This window comes from Pantherophis guttatus, chromosome 3, assembly GCF_059756535.1.
Source record: "Pantherophis guttatus breed Tessera chromosome 3, ASM5975653v1, whole genome shotgun sequence".
Classification (NCBI taxonomy): Eukaryota; Metazoa; Chordata; class Lepidosauria; order Squamata; family Colubridae; genus Pantherophis; species Pantherophis guttatus.
In genome coordinates this window covers 56522221-56528220 of record NC_142065.1, presented here as the reverse complement: position 1 = coordinate 56528220, position 6000 = coordinate 56522221, and the positions used below count along the sequence as shown (strand labels likewise).

Genomic DNA, 6000 nt, shown 5'->3' with positions numbered 1-6000 from the left:
ATCATAAATATTATGAATGGAGAGGAAATAAATAAACTATGCTCCCTGTCACACATGTTGTGTGTGTCCTTTTCTTAATTCTCCAAAATTCAGAGAAACCTATTCAATAACCTTGTATCATAGATGGAGGTTTTCCTAGGCTAGGACTCTGGGTCTCCCTCAGTCTGGTCCTTTCATCCACATCTACAAAATCCCTGTTTCCTCTTGTAGGAAGTTAGCACCCACCCCTTTCCTGGAAGAGTGAAATATTTTAGGAAATATGAAAAAGGCAGAATATTATATTTCCCTGGGATAAGCATGTTTGGAACCAGCTTCCATCTTCCTGCCCCCCACCCTTTGTCAATGGGCCATTAAGGCCTGGGCCAGTCTACTCTACATAACAAAGATCTACCTCCTTCAGGCAGAGCCATAGTAGGAATTGCCAAAGATAGGATTAGCACTCTACACAATAGCAGCAGAAACTCACCACATGTGACCTGGGAAGCACATGTGACCATCAGCCAGCAAGGCCCCCACCCTCTGGGAGTCTGACAACCAATCAGAATACTCTTTTGGGGCCCCAAGAAATGCAGAGCCAGAGAGAGCATAAAAACCCAAGGATTTACTGTATCTGCCCCTTTTTCTGTTCAGGAACTCAAGCCATGTGATCCTGTCCACCATTAAACCATCTTTCCAAGCAGTCTCCATGTTTCCAGTGTCTGTTTCCCCACTTGGAGCAGAACCCAGAAGGATGTTTCTTCCAACACTCTGTTTCCTGTTTCCTCCTTCCTCTAGAATATCAACTGGAGTGCTACTTTGCACTGCCATACTTTGCAGTACTACCATCCAATCATCACACTGTCCAAGTAGAGTTTGTAGCCTTCAAGATGCATGGAATGCTTTTCTCCTCAATTTCAGAGATGGAGACATGGCAACAAGGTCAGCCAATGAATAGGCATAGCAACTAACTCAGCCAATGGGACCTAAAACAGAACTGAGTCTGTGCAGAGAAACAAAACTGAAACCAGAGTGTGTCTGAACTTGTCTGCTGATCTGAGCTGAAATGAAACGGTTCTCTGCTGTTGGTATTGTATATATATTCTTGTATGTAAAGAAGTGAATGAATCCTGCTGAATCAGTTTATCTGTATGTGCTTCTGGATTTTATTTTTCTAAGAAACTCTGACAATACTTTGCATGGCTTGTACTAAACCTTGGATAATCTACTGCAGATTGCCAGAGAAATATATATGAAAGCCACAGCAACACCCTTCGTTATACTTGTAGTGCCAGTTTAAGTAATTTTTCACATAACAAGAAAAATGCCAAAACATGTATACTAGCCTTTCACAACTTGGTACCCATCGTGTGATGTATGTAATTCCCGTAGGCCATTCTGGGAGGGATGTTTGGGACCTGAAGTCAATGTACTTAGATGGCACAAAGCTGGAGGACGTACATATGGATGCAAGCACTGCTATTTAATTTTCAGGGGAGACAAAAAGTATTCTAAATGCTATAGTTGTCTTTTGGAAGGTTCTTTCGAAGATCTTCCAGCTTCATGAACAGAACTTTGGTAGTATATCTTTGTGTATGGAAGAATGAAAGCAAACAAATGTAGATAGATGAGATTAAGTCTTTTTTACATCCTTTCATTGTACTAGAACTATATTTCCCAGGTTAATTCTCTCTGGGAATTCTAGCCAAGAATCTTGGGATTTGTCATGCCAAAAAATATCATAGAAGCTGGTACCAATTAAAATTACTGTTCTTTTCTGCATTCTATTTGCTTCACAGTTGGAAGCCATTTGCATTAATTTCTCAAATCTCATTCAAGGCTGAGAAGTATCATTGTATTATATTCCAGGGGAAAAAAAGATTGTTGCCTTCCATGAAGTCATTAAATAATTAAATCAAGCAAATTGTTTGCAATCCACTATTTGGGGCTTCTGTCACAATTCTTTCGTAAATTACTCTTCAGTTGGGTGGATTATTGCAGTCTGGAGGGGAGGAGAGACAATAGAAGTGAAGTAAAGTGAAAACCATCTAGTTTACCTATTTGTCCTTCTTATGAATCAGTGCTCTCAACATAACCTAAAAAAAGACAGCTCACATTTCTAGTTAAGATAGGACTAGAGCAAACTCATTTCTTTTTCTACCATTTGCTGCCGCAGAATATATTCCAGGGTAGCCTTCTCCAAGACATTTCCCTCTGGATGTATTATGACTGATTCTTACAATTCTCAGCTTTTGTTAGATATATTTGCTAAAAATACTCAGAACTCTATATTCTGCATAACTGGCTAGCACCAGATTTGATAACACTGTTCTAGGGCCTTTTTTAGATGACTTTTCCCCCCCTATATCAAGAATTCACAAAACGTATTCAATTGGTTAAGCTGATGTTTTGAACATCACTCAAATTATCACTTACGGTGTAGGGAAATTATATTTTCTCAGGCATAAATAGCTTTTTATTTTATTTTACTGCTGCTAAAAATGTTTTTTTTTCTCCCAGACAGCAAGCATATCAACTGCAGCAGTAGGGAAGGTGTGGAATGCACTTCCCACATGCCAGAGGCACTTTTGGGTGAGTGCTAGTGATTTCATTGGTGACAAGCACCACTCTCCCTTTCCCTTCCATCTTCTTTTTAAAAAGCATGTTTCTTTTTTTAAATCTTTAAGGGGGTTGAGCAAATTACAGCCTCATTAAATGTAGTAACCACAAACATGATTAGTTCCATTAAGACAACTACATTCTTCTTTCTTTTTCCTAATAGTAGTAATCTGTTCACATTAGATTGCATTGCAGGTATGCTTTTAAATAAGCAAAAGTCAATCAATAAAACCAATCAATATATCTAAGAAAGGACTTTGAAGTTCCTAATTCACCCTTCCCTTATGACAGAATAACTACATCTTGTATAGAATTAAAATCTAAAAGTAATATCTATAGATTTTAGAGAACAGGCATTTACAGGCATTAATTCTTGTCAGTACATGACATGCAATTTGTACAATAGCCTTGCCTGCTTTTTCATCAAATGTGTTTATACAATACTGGAAAACTCTTACAAGATCATCTGTCAGTGGTACCTAACCACCTATTATTTAAGGTGTGTGTTTGTGTCCAACTCCAAGTGTATGATCCAACAAATGATGGAATTGAATGGCACAATCCAAACTCATTTTTTATTCTGTGTGGCATAATTGGTTAGAATTTTAAATTCTCTGAGATAAACATTCATGTGTGAATATTTTTATGTAAACTCCTAATCTTCTAGGAGGATTCCTTGGGTGTTTGTTTTAATGAAACAGGCTAGCAAGAGCATTGTTAAATGTATAAGTGTACAGTTCTGCTGCTTCTAAGCATATTGATTTTGAAAGAGTGTTTCAGATCTAATCTCTGATTAATGAAAATATAATTCATTAAAGTACAGAGACTAGAAAAATGTTAAAAATTCACACAGAATAGATCTTAAGGAACCTGTTTTGAATTTATGAAAAACATACTATTGGAAAATTGGCCATCTTAATTTATTTATTTGTGTATGAGAGTTTGTATATATGTAAAAGTGTGTGTAAGATTCCATTATTATTTCATAGTTTTTTTGTTCTGTATTTTTAATTATATTTTAATAGGCTGGCTAGATTGGCTTTACTATCATACACTTATCATGGTTTAAACTTCCATATAAGCTCATTCTTTGATCTTCCAATATATGTCAAATATATTTTATTGTCATAGAGCACATGAATAAAAAATAAAATACTTATTAACAATAGTAGATGAACATTGTAAATACATATAGATTGCTGCTTAATGAACAATTAAGCGTCCAGCAAAATAGCAAATCCATCAAGCTGTTTGTGAACATTAGCAAGCCATTTCAATTCTTGGCAAACCAGAAGCAATTGTATTGATGGAGTTTCTAGTATTGTTGTAAGGATTATGACTAGCTCGTGGCTTTCATCTTAAACCAGTTTAAGAGATAGAGTTTTTCATACTTGCCCTATTTTATGTTGCTCTGGTTGTTAAAAAATATTGCCATATTATGTACAGTCAGATAATCATCATAATGATGCAATAGCTATCAACTCTCCAACTACTTACATTCAGTAATAGCAGAACCTTCACAATATGACCTGACTAGGCTTTATTCAAGACAACAAATAGACTTACCTATGCACATTTCTCTACTGAAAAATACAGAAAAATCATCTTACCAATAATAGCTCTCTCTCTCTCTCTCTCTCTGCCATTTTCTCCTATCCCTTTGAGTCAATAGATTGTTGGTTGGGTTGCCGCCCACACCCAACAGAAGACACCTCATTCATGTTTACAGAATGATCCTGACTGGTCTGAGAATAATTGATTCTCATCTCTTAGAGGGAGGGGAGGGAGGGGGGAAGGAAAGAGGGAGAGAGAGATGCAAATGGTAACTCCAGGCGCAAAAAGGGAAGGAAGGAAGAACTAGAAAGGGAGGTGAACTAAGGGCTGAAGCTGGCAAGTTAGGAATAAAGTGTTCTCAGGCCTTATGGGTGGAATAATTCTTATGCCCACATGGAACAGGTGTCTCTGATGCTCAGTGCTAGGAAAAGAAAGTCAGAAATCTGTACACACAAAGGCCTATGATTTAAACTCTGGGAATGACAATTCCTCCTTTGGTTGTAGAAGACAAGAGAGTGTTATGCTTCTCTAATTTCGATTTCTTCATTGGCTGGCTTTCCCCTTCTTCAAATACCTATGCCCTCCCTGCCTTGGGATTTCGGAGGATTTCGGGAGCATTTCCGTACCTCCTTTGGCTAAAGTTGGAAAGATTTCCCCTATCAATTATTTCTCCCCCACCATCTATCTCTTTCATTTTGAAATCTCCCTCCTCAGCTTTAGGCAGAGCAGTTTGTCTTTTCATGTGCTCATTAGTCATGCACACACCTCCCTTCTCTTTCCCAGACTAGCACCTCTTCTCTTCAAAGTAAGACCTGCTACTAAAGATGAAATGCATGAACAGTCAGGTAGTTTGGGTTTCTGAAAGTATTATTTATTTCAAAGATTTATATAGCCATTCATCTTACACAATATAACCCTGGGCAGCTACCAATCAAACTCATATATTAAAACACACACACACACACACACACACACACACACACAGAGAGAGAGAGAGAGAGAGAGAGAGAGAGAGAGAGAGAGAGAGAGAGAGAGAAACATTAAAGAGCACACTGTAATCAGGTACAATAACAACCTTCCAGCAACTGCACATGTGCTGGATTCAATTTTCATCCTGCCTGGGGAAAAAATATTCCAGCTGGAACCGCCAAAGGGCATGAAGGATAGATCATCCATCAACCATTGTCATTCTGTACCTGGGTAGCCCTTTCAATGTATTCTTTTTGCTCAGCCTGGGATCCCAAATAAATTGCAAGGCATCTGTGCAGAAAGGTTACAATAATCCGGATGGATTGCTGGTCAGAAACTTGGCACAACAACAACGATGGCAAGAAGAAACAGGATCCACTTTTCTTTCCAGATCAACTGAGTGTTAATCCTGGTCCACCCTCACCCAGATGGCTTTCACAACTAGAACTCAATCTCTTGGTTTCTAACCTGGTACGTTAACCATAGACCAAACTGAGTCTCAATTTCCACTAATAAGATATGCCCCCACCCCACCCCAGACCCCTCCTCTAGTGGAGACTGAAAAAGGGAGCTATTTTAATCCAAGAAATAGACCTCTGGGGAAAGCAGTGGACCAAGGCGCGGGCACGGGGAGGTGGGTGGGAGGAAGGTATTTCCAACTCTACAGCAGCCTCAGGTTAAGGTTTAGAATCTCAAAAAAGAAAGAAAGAAAGAAAGAAAGAGAAAGAAAGAAAGAAAGAAAAAGAACGTCTGGAAGATATGAAAGAGCATGTATTTCAGGGATCAGCTATTAGAGAAAAAATAGATTAAAACATTAGCAATGTGTGCAAATTAATGTTCTCATTTCTGTAAACAGAGGGGCACCCATGGAGTAGGATGGAT

At 38.3% G+C, this 6000-nt stretch overlaps 1 long non-coding RNA gene across 1 annotated transcript in view; it reads left to right on the top strand.

Annotated features, from left to right (window-relative positions):
• The first annotated feature begins 2518 nt into the window (after positions 1-2518).
• LOC132711290 (uncharacterized) overlaps positions 2519-6000 on the top strand; it is a 37977-nt gene continuing 34495 nt past the window's right edge. The window contains exon 1 of the long non-coding RNA XR_015733075.1: positions 2519-2568. This is a non-coding gene — a long non-coding RNA (uncharacterized LOC132711290). The remainder of the gene's footprint in view (positions 2569-6000) is intronic.